This window comes from Phragmites australis, chromosome 15 (assembly GCF_958298935.1).
Source record: "Phragmites australis chromosome 15, lpPhrAust1.1, whole genome shotgun sequence".
Classification (NCBI taxonomy): domain Eukaryota; kingdom Viridiplantae; phylum Streptophyta; class Magnoliopsida; order Poales; family Poaceae; genus Phragmites; species Phragmites australis.
This window is the reverse complement of record NC_084935.1, coordinates 15,018,062-15,034,397: the sequence shown is the minus strand read 5'-3', so window position 1 is coordinate 15,034,397 and position 16,336 is coordinate 15,018,062. Positions and strand designations below refer to the sequence as shown.

General features: G+C 45.5%; 1 pseudogene; it reads left to right on the top strand.

Moving 5' to 3' along the window:
* The first annotated feature begins 7,274 nt into the window (after window positions 1–7,274).
* On the top strand, window positions 7,275–11,846 carry LOC133892154 (pentatricopeptide repeat-containing protein At5g39710-like; annotated as a pseudogene).
* Window positions 11,847–16,336: the final 4,490 nt, after the last annotated feature.

Genomic DNA, 16,336 nt, shown 5'->3' with positions numbered 1-16,336 from the left:
GTCACGGGCCACGGCAAAGGCCTGGCGCCCCCCATCTCCCAACGCCCTCATCAAAATTACTTGCTATGAGGCACAGCAGAAGACAAAAAGGACAAAATGAGCTACTCAAAACCAGGCAACAGACCCAACAAATCATGACTAAACTACTAACTTGTAGGGCCGCTACTACCAAATGCGTCTCCACTTCCTCCAAAGGACGCTGGGCCAATGATCGCTCTATCTCTCCACTGCAGAGAAGAGAGAAGGCTGCGACAAAGGCCCTTGACGCCTCTGGGCGCAGCGTGAAGTCATCCAGAGTCAAGACCCCAAGGCCATGGCCCCCTTGGCCATCACGAAGGGTGCCCCGGCACTGGCCGATAGGGCTAAGTCACCAGCACTAGCCGCCAGGGCTAAGTCACCAGCCGGCTCGGGGCTCCGCGGAGACAAGGCCACGTCCCTCGAGACGGTCTTCAGGGACACCTCCGGAGGAGTCCCCGACCCCTGCTGGGGCTCTGAAGCCTCTGGGGGAGGAGTCGAAGATGCATCCACTTCGATGGTCACTGCAAAATACCAAGAAACACAAATCAAGATCCCGGTGCATGACAAAAATAGGATATAGCTAACGAAGTAACAACGCCTCACCAAGTCCCTCAAACCCTCTCATAGAAGGGACCGTAATGTCATCGACGTCCGAACTGGTGAACTCAAAATCATATTCCATGGAGGCCACGCCTCCTCTCCAGCTTTGGACGTGGTCGGCAATATCCGGAGAGGCCAGGTCCTTCCCCCGGTCACCACCTCCGAGCTGACCCTCACCTCCGAACGGGTAGCCCGCACTCCCGACCCAACTTTGACGGTTCCTACGGACCAGCGGCACCTTGGATGACTCGGCTGTCAAGCCGTTATGCGAACCTTCGGAGACAGAAGGTTGCTAGGCTCAGAGTGGCTTTGCGTGAATCGCAGGGGTAGTGCGCGCTCATTTCCCAGTGACCTTAGGCTCTAGCGGATCCCGTCACACCGGAGCCCCCACTCTGAGATGAAAGCAGACACAGTTGTACCACTCCTAGCTCTATGTCAGAGCCACACGCCGCTCCCGCTTTGTGTGAGTAGGTGGGCCCAGGATCACCTCCGCGATCTCCGTCGCACGCTCCAGCGGAAGGAAGCTCTCTGGAAGAAAAAGGTTTCTACAATCTGTGGATAAAAAATGAAACAACAAAGAGGACTCACCAGAGCTGACGGGGGGACCAAAGTACACCTTCAGCCACTCTTCTGCACCTTGCTCAAAGGCGCATTCCCAGTCCATCTGAACAGGTCGAATGCGCAACATGGTGAACTCCTCCACGAGGTCACACATGCTCATCTTTTCAGCCACCCTCCAGAGAAGGGCCAGTCGCAAAGCAAACTAGTCGTCTGTGATCCCCATCTCCAGCTCCAGGACATATGCGATATTCCAAATTGTGGAGCAAAGGGGGGATGCGAGGCCGATGTTGTAGTAAAACTATCACTGCAACCAGCCGGTATACTATCGACCGTTAATAGCCTTCGCCGGGAAGGCATCATGGTACTACGGCCATATCTTGAAGTTAACACTACCGAAGTTGAGGGGCCTCTTCGTCCCATCGCCTTTGATCATCTTCAGCTGGCAGCTGGCAAAGTGGAGGGCCTCGAGGAAATCTGCCCTCACTTCACACCCCTCTGCCTGCATGGCCCACTCGAAGGTGGCTAGGTGGGCGATGGTGTTGGCACGGATCACAGGAAGATAGCGGAAGGTGCTGGACGGCAAGAAAGAAAGAAGAGTAGCAATCGATGGACGCACGCGCAAAGCAAGAACAACTGGAGGAAAAGGGCAGATGAGAATAAGGTGCAAGCAAGAAGGCCGCTCAGGGTAATCCCTCTCCTTATAAAGATAAGGGAGAGATTACCTCCCCTAGAAAAATGGGTGCATGCCCTGTCCCTTCGCCCACCAGGCCAGGATCATGGGGGAGTGAAACCGCACCCCACGACCCCCAACCACAAGATACCATGCGTCCTACGTCTGCCTGACAAGGTGTGATCGTGCCTTTTTCACAGGGCGCATTCAATGCCCTTTGTCACCAATGTCATCGAACGGACAATTCAGATCAAGTGGATCAAATCTTTCAAGGCAAGCCAAGCGGTACTAGGTACCATGAGCCATCAAACAGCAAAGCTAGGGACCACCGGAGGCCATGCTTCGAAAGAACCGTGTGCCCGACCGCTCCACTGGTCGCCCTAGCGAGGGGCTACTGTTGGGGGTCGTTGTTACGGACCCCCGACAGCCCCTTGGTTCAGCTAGCACATGCCCATGGACCCACACCTCCTGAAGACCACTTTTGGACTTTCGGGCTACAGAATAACCATCTCCCGGAGCCATGTCTCCCAAAGCCTCCATCTCCTGGAGCCATGCCTCCCGAAGCCTCCACCTCCCAGAGCCATGCCCCCCTAGAGCCCCCATCTCTAGGGCTCGATCAGACTTCCCAAAGGCTACGGGGTGAGTAATCAAGCCTCAAGAAAGATTTTCCAGAAGGGAAACGTCAGTCATCCTTTGCCTGCAAGAAAGTGACCGACATTAAGTACCTATGCTGGTGGATGCCGTCCTTACACCCCAATGCAATGAAGGTTATCCTGACACCCTTGGTAGCACGACGCCGGGCCACAATTGCCGATCGGCTCACCCCTCAGGGTATAGACACCACAATAGTTACCATGGTGGATATTTATCTTCTATGTAGGGTAAAAAGTAGTTATCCAGGATAAGGCCATGTAACTCGGCCGGGTCCTGGATTTTTTGCAGATAGCAATAACTTGTATGCTAAGCTACGTACAACCCTATAAATAGGCGGCCATGATCATCTGGGAGAGAAGAGGGCAACACACAGGACACAGAGGTGCACAAACACAAAATCACGCTGTTTTACTCCCCCTAGACCAATACATTTTTCTACTATCAATACATTTGTGGTGTTCCTTCCTCTCAATCTTCGTCTCCAAGCTTAAGTCTCCTCCTTAGAAGAAACTCTCACTATATTTACTGGGGCAAGACGATCTCTTGCTCCAACATATGTGTTGACAATTGTAGTCTTTTGATCACATGATTCTCCAGAATTTAGATAGTTGGTGGAAATCTCTTGTACCCTTGGTGACTGTTCGTGATTTCCTAATAGGATTGAGTTAGAGTATTCCGATGTCCCAAGCATAATGAATTGAGTGCACTATTGAGCTGGGTTTTGGATGTTGCACATCCATCGGTTGTATACTACCCATTGGGTGTCTATCAACTTGAGGTTGACTTGCACTTACTGTTTCAAAGGGTTTCTTCCTCTATTTTCTTTGTCACTTGCGAGAAGCTGTATCCTCTTTTGTGGCCGTACTTCTCCACCTCTTCTTTTGAACAGGGTATTGATGGTTTTTTTGGTACCTCTTTCGGGCACATTTTTGGCAAGATTATAGGATTCGGTGACACCTTTGTAGTCAGTAATGCATCTAGCAAGTTATTTGCAATATATTACCAATTGATGATTTTCTGAACTTGGAGTTCAGATTCTTGAGTACGTAGATTTGATGTGGAAATGCCTTTGACACTGCAATTGATTTCCTAGATTCTTTATGGTACTTGAAATCTCCTCCTAATGCCGGGAAATGGTCATCATTGAATATATAGTCAGCATACTAGGTCATGAATACATCCCCTGTGAGGGGTTCGAGGTATTTAATAATTGATAGATATTGATACACCACATAGATACCCAATTTCCTGTGTAGACCTATGGATGTATGCTGCGGTGGTGAGATCAGTACGTATGTAGTGCAACCGAGTTTACATAGATGGGAATGCTTGGTGGATTTCCACGTACTAATTGTAGAGGGGAAGTACTATGATATGCAGTATATCACAATTGAATTAAGTCAGAATACACTTGGTAATTTCTTGCAAGATATTGTTTCTGTAAGATCCTATTAGCGGGAAGTATAGTAGACAAAGTTTCTCTATCTTTTTCTGCATCTCTAAGTTCTTTTTCGTAGAAACGCAACTTAGAACATATTTTATGAACATCATGATTGTAATCTCCAATAGACTTAAAGTCCTATAGTTAGAGATGTGTCCATTCATAACTTGCATCGGGCAGAATTACTACATTCTGCTGTTCATATCTAGTTTTAAGAGCTAGCCATAGAGTGCTCGGATTCTCTTCCATCAGATACTCAGATTTGAGAATCGAATGGATATAATACACCATATTTAACTTGATCTGCTAGTGGCTGATCTCCCTCTTCGGGGGTTTGGAGTGCCGCTACAATTCTGTGGGATGCAAGGCTGACTTTGATGTCCATAGTCTATGTTGGGTAGTTTTGACCATCGAGCGCGAGTTCATCGAACTCTTTACTGATCATCTTGACCTACATGGATTTAAACTATAGATTTGATTAATTTACTGTAGGTAAATTAAAAATCATTATGGTAATATTGTAATAATGATGCAAAATTTGTAAAATCAAGTTGAGACTTGAAGTACATAGTGTAGACCTCAAATTATGTAGCTAACACGTTGAAGATAATCACCAAAAGGGGTGTAGATCTCGCAGTAGTATGATGCATAATCTGATATTTGTCCGTAGATGCCTATATTCCTATTACCTTATGTTATGCTAAATAGAATATTTGGAAGAACACATTAAAGGTAGTCATTAAGTCAAGATTACAAAATATAGATCTCACAGTAATGGTGGATAATCTAGAAATAAACAATAGATTCCATAGTTCTATTACTTTGTGTTTCATAAATATTAAATTGATGTAATCACTTAATTTAATTTTGCATTTTAATTATGCTTGAATTAAGCACTATTGGGCTTAATTAAGGTGAATTAATATATAATCTTGCAAGAAAATGAATCTCAATTGCAAAATTAAAGTGGTCGTAAACATAATTGCATGTTATAGAGATTGCATGGGCAAACATATTGAACATTACACAAATTCCAAAAAATAGGGTCTAGAATGCTTTACAATAGTAAACAATATTGGATGTAATTATAGTAAATTTCAGGGGCCTAAACATGACAAGTACTAAATAAATAGTACTAATAGTTGGACCAATTTGCAATTTCCTAGAAATATAGGGTCTCAAGTGCTAAGGCCCAGTTGGACTTCAGGCCTATAGGAAAATGCAGGTGAGCACACTAACTGAGGCATGCCGAGCCAACCTAGGCCAGAGCCCAAGCAATCTTTGGGTCCATGAAGACAGGCGCGGGGTAGACCACGAGTAGACGGTAGGCTGTAACCTGGCCCTCGGCCTTGGCAGCCTTGCGGTCGGCCCAGGTCAGGGGCGCACGCGTGGCCACATAAAGACTGCATGGTGCGGCGATTACAGTTAGAGTTACCCCGCCCCGCCTGCCGCGCCTCGCACACCTGTGTCGTAGCGTAGCCGCACCGCCTAGCCATTGTGATACCGCACCTCCATCTTCAGTAAGGAGTGTATTCCTCCTTCGAAGAGGAAAAAAGGTAGCCCACCGAGCCACCGTTTGGGGACTCAAAGCAGAGGACCATGGTCGCCGGGGATCAAGAGCCCGAGCGGAGGCCGGGACGGTTGTTTGCCATAGTAGTTGCGAAGCGATGGAGGAGGCGTCGGGCTAGTGCTAAAGATGATGCGGGCGAGGCAGTGTTGGGGTTGCCCGAGGTGGATCCGGCCGCCTGGTCGGAGTAGAAGGGGGAGGGGGGAGGAGACCATGGCGAGCCGCCATCATATCGCATCGATGAGTCAAGGTGTTAGAGGTGTTAGAGGTAGGCATCAGGACTCGCGCCAGAGCAGGTACGCCGCTGCTGATGCAGCACACCACTGTGGCGGCGATGTGGCCAGGCCAGTAATGTGGCTAGGGCAGCTCAGCCCTGGCACTATCAGGGTGATCTGCATAGGTGTTAGGGAAGGTAGCTTTGAGACAACGTCTACCTCCGGTTGCGGTGGTGTGGTAGTGCTCCTAGTCGGTGAGTAGGAGAATGGCACAAGGCCATGGATCAGGTAGAAGCCGTGGCCGCGTGAAGGGGCGAGGTCGCCTACTTCGGTCAGGGTCGGGGTTGGAGGCAGGTGGCTTGGGCCAGTGTGGTGCTTATCAATTGGAGGATGACGAGACAGGCGTGTGCCACGATGACCATGTCCATGGGAGTGACAGACACGGTGTTCACGATCATGAGGAGCATGGTGGCGTCACAAGCCAACGCTGGGGTTGAAGCAAGGAGCATGGCGACGACGCGTGAAGTTGGGGTGGCAATGGCGTTCTTGGCACAAGACACGAAGAAGAGTAGCGGCAATCGAAGATAAGTTCATTCTTGCCATTTCTCACCTTCTCTGATCTTCTTCTTCTTTTGTTCTTGATCGAACTCGATAGAGCGTAGTGGCTGATAACATGTTAAAAGTAATTGGATCGCAGTGTAATAGTAGACAATGAACAAATGGATTCAAACTCCTTTCTCATTGATTGATGTTTTATATATATACATAATGAACAGACGGGATCATATCTATTCGAGAGGCATCTCTCCTGAACAGGTATCTATTACACAACAGACGTATGCAACCGTCGGGCAGTTGCCTGTTCAGCAACTGCTGAACAGTTGCGAGCGGCTTTGGTCACTTGATTTCTATTTTAGATCTCTCCTAATGTTTAATGTCTTAGGTATATTTCTTAAATTGCCACGCTAGATTGAAATAAGTCAAGAAACAAGGCCTACAATAACTTATGCTTATGTGTGGGCCTATTCATTTATTTCTCTGTTTTATCTCCCCTTACCTCTCCTCTCTCCACATCTATCTCTTTCATGCTTATCCAATTTGAAGCCCGACCATTCAAGGAAAAGAAGTTCGGTGGCACATAGGGAAATCGAGGCTGGCGGTAGCAGCCGAGCACAACACAGGTATGGCGCAGTGGTTGATATCTCTATCGACGAGCAGGCAAGCGAGGGCGGGACAGCTGCGGCGAGCAAGTAACACACCGGATCTACTGGTGACGAGTGCAGCGGGGACCGGGGTGCTCTAGGGCGGCAAGCTGGTGGAGGATGGCCATGGAGTTGCGCGGCAGCGGGTGGAAGCTGTCAAGCAGCACAACGATGGGCTCGTGGGTTTAGAGCTGCACGGCGGCGAGTGCGCGGATGGAAGCCATAGAACAGCACGGCTGCGAAGCACCCAAGGGAGGCGAGTGCTCGAGAGGCGCCAGAGGGAGGCCAGCACTCGGGATGCGTCTGAGGCAGCATCAAAGCAGTGCGGCATATTGCTCTTCGCGCAATGGCCAACGTCAGGCGAGCTCCATGTGCAGTGCATTTGTATGAAGGCTGTTGATTCAACAAAACCTGTACCGAAGACATTTGCTCGCTCCAGCGCATCCTTTAGCCTAGTCTATTGTCTTGGATTTGGAGCCCAGCTTTTGTCTTTTGTAGAACATAAGTCATTTTTCTCAGGAAAGCACGGCCGGTCCGGAGGGGTCGAGCGGTGCGACCCGGAGGGCCCTACAATCCGAAGACCCTATATATATATATACTATATATATCAGTTTAAAAATAAACTGAAAAAATTAGATCGAGACGATTTATATTTAATAATGAGATCTCATTTTTAATCTCACCTCGAGCCACCGAAATATCAGGGCCAACCTGCATGAAAGTATAGTTCGATCTTCCAAAATATCTTTTAAAGACAATGTGATATATTAATTTATGAAGCTTCAACGTTGATGATAAGAATCCAATCAGAATAGATTAAATCTCTTGCAAGCACTATATCACAAATCCGTGATTATCAATCATGCCAAACACAGTTAATCTTGATAAGAAAACTTTCTGCATACGAATTGAGAACATAAGTTAGAACACAGTACATATAACCTAAATATTATTAATTACCAATAAAAAATTTAAATTATGATTCCACCAACTAATATTAGACGAAACTGTTTAAAACCAGTCGTGCTCGTCGACTCTACAAGAAGACCGGAAGGGTTCGGGACGCTGCTGAGGTTGTCCTGGTGATGAAAGATCTTAGCTTAGCGCCCAGCCTGTGCTGCTGCAACCCGCTGCTCAAGGACCTGTTGCGCGCGGACGCCCTGGATCTTCTCTGGAAGGTGTGGGCTTTTACGGGGGATGCTGGGATTTTACCGGATGTGTACACATACGCGACATTGATCGAGGCGTACTGCAAGGTCCGGGACTTCGATGCTGCAAACAAGGTGTTTTGAGGAAATGCGTGAGACGGGATGCAGCCTGAATGCTATGACCTACGATATATTAATTGGTGGTCTGTGCAGGTCCGGGGCTGTCCAAGAGGCGTTTGGGTTTAAGAAGGAGATGGAGGATTATGGACTGGTTCCGGATGGGTTTAATGGCGCAATCATTAACGGTCTGTGCAAGCGTGGCAGGTTGAACCAGGCAAAGTGCTTGTTGGATGAGATGTCTTGTGCTGGGTTAATGCCTAACGTTGTTGTATATGTGACTCTGGTCGATGGGTTCTTGAGGGAGGGCAATGCAGATGAGGCCCTTAAGATAGTCAAGGAGATGCCTGCTACTAGTGTACAGCAGAACAAGATTACCTATTATTGGTAAAGAAATCATCATTTACGAATAAAGTACGGCGAGAATCAACTTATTAGAGTAGCTCAAGCTTAGGGAAGAAAATAAGAGGAAAGGAATACCCAAAGTGGTTGTAAAAATATGTCCTTTTGCACCGTGTGCTATGATCAGTATTTATAGAGCTCTTCAGAGTGTAAGTGTACAAGTTTTGCCATATGACTAGAATCTAGGAACAATCGAGTAAAACATCGCTCGGGTCTGGGTTGAAAGTGATATGCCCTAGAGACAATTATAGAGATGATTATAACACACGTCTATGTTCATGTACTATCGAATAATGTGTTATTTCAAGAATGACTATCATTTACATTGATTGGTAAGTATGTGACTTATTTATGAAACTTTTTGTTTATATCATGATGTTATTTTTAATCGATCCCTGATCGCATATCATTGTAATGATATATAAGGCCAGTACATGTGTTGATTGATGATCATGTTTCATGGATCATAGGTATAGAGATACCACGTCAATAAAGTGAATATTTATGTTAAAGAACTTGATATTGGATAAACCCACCTTGAGATACTGTTGAGATTGTTATTTATAATATGCCATCATTTGTTATCTCAAATGGTGTACCTGCAGAATCCTTAGATATGATATTATCATTAATTCCCAGAATGTGTAGTGGCATATTTTGAAGTTGTCAAACGCTATTCCGTAACTGGGTAGTCATAAAGATAGTTTTCAGGTTTGTCATGAAATATATCGTGTGGTATGAGCGATCAAGATGGAATTTGCCCCTCCTTAATAACGGAAGAGATATCTCTGAGCCCTTCGAGGTAGTTAGATTGAGAAAGTGTATGGCTATACCAATATAATTAAAGAGTTAATCATGATGAATCCACTATTTGATTGAGTGAATGGTCGGGCTATCACAAGAGCGGCACGTATCTCGCCTTGAGCTTGACTGGTATCGTGAGGCGAAGGGATCGATGCATGTGTATATCAAGGTTCAACCGATATGATCTTTTATGTATACTCTAGAGTCAACATGTATTACTAAGATCTGCTATTGATTTCAGTTTGTAAAGGGGTTCCGAGTCGTAGCTGTTTGTACATGAACTTAACGGGTCACATACTTAATAGGTTGGAACAAAACATATGAATTAGATTCATATATGAGTTTTGATTGGATTGTGATCTATGAGAAGTTAGAGTTCTAAAGTGTTTTCAACGTGAAAGTTTATTGACGAGCTCTATATAAGAAGAGGTGTAGGTAGGATCTACAAAGGAGATGGAGGATTATGGGCTGGTTCCGGATGGGTTTAATGGCGCAATCATTAACGGTTTGTGCAAACGTGCGGGAAGCAAACTGCTTGTTGCATGAGATGTCTTGTGCTGGGTTAATGCCTCACGTTGTTGTATATGTGACTCTGGTTGATGGGTTCTTGAGGGAGGGCAATGCAGATGAGGCGCTTAAGATAGTCAAGGAGATGCCTGCTGCTAGTGTCCAGCAGAACAAGATCACCTATTATTGGTAAAAGAAACCCATACGGCGAGAACCAACTTACTAGAGTAGCTCAACCTTAAGGAAGAAAATGAGAGAAAAGGAATACCTAAAGTGATTGTAAAAATATGTCCCTTTGCACCGTGTGCCATGGTCAGTATTTATAGAGTCCTTCACGGCGTAAGTGTACAAGTTTTGCCATACGACCAGGACCTAGGAACAGCCAAGTAAAACATCTCTTGGGCCCGGGTAACTCTTCTAATTACCCTGATGATATTATCTAACCATGGCAGCAATAGTGATAGCAAGTGACCGTAAAGCTTAGTCGGTCGCTGATTGCGGCGCCGATCATACCTAGTGTGTCAGACTGGTTACCGATTAGACCGGTAGTAAGTGCCGGTCACTTCGTGACAAGCAGATAGCTGTCGGTGCTGCCCCTTTTTTGACTTATCTTTTTGGAGAAGACCAATCACCTCCCAAGGCTCCAGGAGTCATTGGCTTGAGGAGGACCGCGCTCTCTAGAGGCCTTGATCTCCGTAGAGAATCCAGGGTCCCAAGGCTCCGAAGGTGTTCATAAGCCGGGTGGGCTTCAGTCCCCTGTAGGCGGAACCTAGGGTGTTGGGGGTTCTTATTGGTAACCCCAACATCTATGACAATCTCATCTAGGACCTGTGTAAATTGGGCCAGATGGGCAGGGCTACTAAGGAGGTGTTTGGTTCCTCTGCTCCACTCGTGCAAGCACCACCGACGCATGCAGTCACGGACGTGGGATGCATGTTTGGTTGCCTGGATTGCTCGCTCGCGCCTGCATCCGCCCGTGCAGATGCATCGCCCCAGCCTAGCTCCGTGCATACGCGGGATTCGGCCGTATCCGCCGGGCCTGCTCGGAACGGTGCAAATTCACTATACACATGAATTTTTTTATTTAACTCTTGATTTTATTTAAGGGTACAAGAGTGGTTCAAAAATTATAAACATTTTCATGAGCCAACTAGAGCTCACTAGCAACCCATTTTAATTAGTTTTATCAAAAAGCCTAAGTTAATATTTAATTAAAATTCTCCAAAAATTATTAAAAAATCACTAATATTCTTATCATGTGATGTACTAATTTATAAAAATATTTTCAACCCTAGGTTATTTGGTAAAAAATAAGTTCCTATGTATTGCAACATATACTGCGGGCAACCGAACACAATCTCTTCTCAGTTAGGCTGAGCATATACAGCCAACCAAACAAACGCTGCTGCATCTCTCCAACCTGTCTCAACTCAGCTTGCATGACTCATATGAGTCAAGCTGAGAGCATACGGTAACCAAACATACCCTAAGATTCTCAATGACACCGTCACTTTTAATCTGATCATTGAAGGGAATCTCCGACAGCATACCAAGGAAGAAGCATTTTGCCTGCTTAATGAAATGAGGACGATGGCATTTCATCTAATTTATATACTTATAGCACACTTATTAACGGGCTATGCCAAATTGGTGAATTGAGAAAAGCAGGTGATCTTCTTTAGGAAATGAATGCAGAAGTTTTAAAGCCCAATGCATTTGTTTATGCGCCTCTTATATCAGGGTATCATAGAGAAGGGACTTTCGCATTGGCTTGTGAAGCTCTCAAGAATATGACCAAGGCAAATGTAATCCCTGATTTGTACTGCTACAATTCTCTTATAATTGGGCTGTCTAAGTTGGGGAAGATAGAGAAAGCCATAGAGTACTACACCCAGATGCAGGAGAAAGGATTGCGGCCTAAGGAATTCACATATCTTTAAAATCCAAACTCCTCAATTTCTCACGCCGTGGCTGAGACGTCCTCAGAAAAACAACAACCGTAAGATTAAGCCAGTGAAGAAGGAGAGACATCTGATCGTGAAGGTGACGAGTCCTACTGCTGCAGCCTCCAAGTTTCTCTCAACTCTTCATTTATCTCCATTCCGATCTCCATTTGACCCGCTCCTCCTTCCCTGTGCATGATCGCTGCCTCCGCCTCATACACCCCGCCTCACCCTCGCTCTCTCTTGCCCACTACCTCTGCTCTTCTTGCCTCCATCTTTGTCCTCCAGAGCGCTTCCTTATCCTCCACGTGCGACTGCCCCCCTACCCTTCTCTTCCTTTCCTTAATCACTCTCAACGATCCCCCAACCTTTATGCAAGGTGTCGCCATCCGCACCTCCTCCCCACTGGTTGTCACCTCTTCCGCCTCCTCCCATAACCATACCATCTCAATCTGCGCAAGCCACCACCCACGTCCGTAGTAGTCTCTGTCATCGGATCAAGGTCACCGTCGTTGGATCAAGGTCCCTGCTGCTGGATCAAGGTCCCCGTCGCCGGATCGGCATCCCTCCACCAAGGTCGTTCTCCTGGTGGCCTCATGTTCCCCGTGCTCGCGTAAACCCTGCGGCAGTTACTCTTCCTTGACGTCATGAAGGGTAGATTCAGATCCTTTGATTTCACGCTTGTGAAGCCAGAGGCACACGGTATTTTTATGAGTATAGGTACAGTGATTTGCAGTTGAGCGATGATATTGTCCATGGTTACAGTATCCTCTAACTTCACAATTATCTGTAGCGGTGGTACTGTTCATGCAAAAATTGTATCAGTAGATCTTATACATCCATTTGGAATCAAAGGGCTAACGCTGAAACGAAGTCATCGTGACTTCATTTGCTGTGAAGTCAGGGGATCCGAATTCATGCGGGGCATGCCACCCCTCCACCTCCCTCACCGTGGCCACCTCCTTCTCCTCCCCCATCATGGAAGCTCTCGCAACGGTGCTCCACCTCTCCAGATTGACCTCAACCGGGACAACGTGAAGATGCCGCTGCTTTACTTCGTAGTCGTTGTTATCCCAGAATCCAACAGTAGGAACTCAATTGTTTTTTATTCAAATTTGTGTAATACAGAAGTGTATATGTAATTGAATACGATACAAACTGAGTTGATATTGCACCCTTTCGTAGTTGTTAGCTTACAGGTGCTTCCATAATAGAAAGTCAGTGTGCTTTCAATTCTGTTCTATATTTAATTTTAGTTCGCTACCTGCAGTACATTGCTTTGGGAAAAAAGTAACGTCAATTCATGCTATTTGATTTCTATTTCTTTGTGTGCCCACACTCCATAATGCTGAACACCTGCTGCAAGACTAGCTCTATGGAAGAAACTCTGTGATTGGTATGCTAGATGACAAGTTGATATATTTGGCTAATTAATTCTCACGAATGCCTCATATGAGTTATTTTGCAATGTAGGAGTTAGTCCTGTGCAAATATGATTTTGACTGGTTATCCCTCTTCCTGCGCCTCTGGCCAATATGCAGGTAATTCAAAATCTTTGAATATGTTTGCTTTATGCTCTTGGTATACTACCAGACATGCTTTCAAGATTTGCTTACCTTTGTGTGCAGTTGATCTCGCAAGTACTGCCATGGTCGTACTCCTCTTTGATGAAGGAGATCACACTACAATAGAAATGGTCATTAGTGCTGGCTCAAAAACGCTATCAGTGGCAGTTTTTGAACTAGCACTGATAATGAGTATCAGTGCCGGCTGAGGAATAAAAACCTGCACTGATACAGAGAATATTATTAACAGTTTTTAGTAAAAACCGGTACTGATATTATCCATATTAGTGCCGGTTTTTTATATTGAGCTGGTAGTGATAGCCCCTCCCCCTGTACAAAATGTAACCTTTGCCGACAACAGCACAAATAATTTCACATAAAGCACATGCACATATATTCATCTCAGCACATAATGTATCACATACATACATAATTCATTCTCATCTCATCTCATTTATGAATACGTAACCATGTTATTTCACTTGTCATTGACTACATATTATAACTAATAATAGTTTGCAACAAAGTTCATAATTAACAAAACTATACAATAAAAGGGTAAGAAACAATGTCATTCAATTGTTCTTATTGACCGAGGACCTGCACTACGTTTTTTGCCTTTTGAAGAATCAGGTAACGAACTCTATGTGTCTTGTGAAGGGACGGCTTTGGCCGAAATACACCATTTGGAAACATGGTACCACCCAGACTCTGGAATGACTTGATCATTGATGAACCCGCAGAGTTGTTCTTGAATTACGTTGATTGTCTATGGCGTGAGGATACCTGTTTCCAGCTCGAGGTCCTGCAATTACCAGAATTGCAGAAATAAATCTATTTGAACACTAGTAGGAACTAAAAATTAATCATCAATATCCATACCACTTACCTCAGCTTTGAGAATGTCACTGGCAGAGTGGTGGTTGCCTTGCGAGGGTGATATCCCTACTACAAAGGATATTGCACCCTTTGGCTTCATTTCTATTCATGTTTGCTCTTTGCTTTTTACCCCTTATTGCATCCATCTTTCATGGCTGTGTAATATTTGTTTGTGTTCCTTCTTTGAACACACAATTATCACTGTTTGAGTATTAAATCCCTACAACGTATCTATGTGGTTGAATTTGTTTATGAACATTGGATATGTAAACTGAATCGATTTCTAGCATTGTGTTGATAGCAAAAAATAGCACGGCTAAGATTTTTGTGAACGTCGGATGTTCCAGTGCTTAAGGCCATGTCATCACCGGAATATCCGGTGGACTGGAATATCCCGTGGGTAGTTTGGTGGAGAGTTTAGGGTGTTAGCTTGGTTGGACTCGCCAGATGTTCTGGTGTTCAAATGTTGTTTTCACCGAAACATCCGGTGTTCAGTCTCAGAATTGGAAGTTTCAACATATCGGAACATCTGATGTTATCATTAGAACATCTGATTAAATATTTTTGACCAAACCAAGAGGTCTGTGTTTGGAAATTTCAGACATCCAATTAAATATTTTTGGCTAAATAGAGAGGTCGATGTTTGAAAAAACCAGACATTCAGATGTGTATCGAAACATCCAATTCGAGTTGGATCTAGATTTTTTGGGATGAGATAGAGTCGGATTTGAAGACATGCTTTGGTAGATTCCGACTCAAAATGGTGTAATATCATCCCTCTCTATAAATTTAAAGGGCCATGGCCGATTGAGAGCATCGAACATCCAATCGAACAAATACAATTCACTTTACCTTTCTTTTTATCTCTTTTGCCCTAGTTCTCTTCCAACCTCCCTATTGCTTCATGTTCTTGATCTTGATAACCAAGGACAAACCACCGGCCATCTACGCTCTGACAAGGTCGCTCCCGAGCATGGGTGACGAAGAAGGTTCAACGGCGTGGTGCCACGACTAGGGTTTCCTATATGCTGCTCATCGGATATTCACGTTACAATAGACACAGTCAACCAAGCTAGGTCATCAGTGCTGGCTAGGATAGAACCAGCACTGATGAAGTACTAGTGCTAGTTCATACCTTCCCACGCTCGATCTTCGATTGAGAAGGGTTGAACCGGCACTAATACTTAGTATCAATGCTGGTTCTTGGAACAAACCAACACTGATATACTTCAATGTCGGCTGGTAACTATGAGCTAACACTTATACTGAGTATCAGTGCTGGTTCATATTACAAGCCAGCACTAATAAGTGCACAGTCTATAAAAGGAGCCTTCTCCTCCCCAAGTGTGAACGAAACAAAGGTGTTGGGGCACGCCAGGCAAGCCCCGAACAGATACGGCAAAAGTCCCACTCATAAGAGTAGGCTCAAGCTTGGAGATGGAGCCATGAGTGGAAAGGAGAGAGCGAGAAAAATATCACTGTGTAATGGGAAAAGACCACTAGGGTCCTCCCTCTCCTGCCCTTGGAGGGTATATTTATAGAGAGAAGGGACAGGGGAAATTACCGGTCTGCCCCTAAAATATTATGTTACAATCATATACCTAGAGGGGTACTTTTGGTATTTCACCCCTTCACATACCACGTGGTGGCTAAGATACGACAACAACTATAGTAATACCACAGTGCATCATCTAAATATCTCCAGGCTGGGGCATTCCCCCAACAGTACCCCTTCATCTACGGATGATCAAAGAACTAGCTCCAACTCCACCTATGTGTTAGGATACCCCGAACAGCTTCTCGTCCTTGTAAAACCCCTCGACAATGGCTGCAAGCGGCATCGATGAGGTTTGATGGAGGTGACATGGTCCGGAGCCAGTGGCGATGCTCGACGGAGGTTAGACTAGCCGGAGCATATGGTGAAGCCGAGGGTGGAGTTGTCGGCGGAGCTGAGAGGCGTGACGGAGGCCGAGTCATCTGGAGCCCTCATTAGTGGAAGCCAGAGGTGGAGTCGACAGCGAGGATGAGGCAGTCTACTATGCC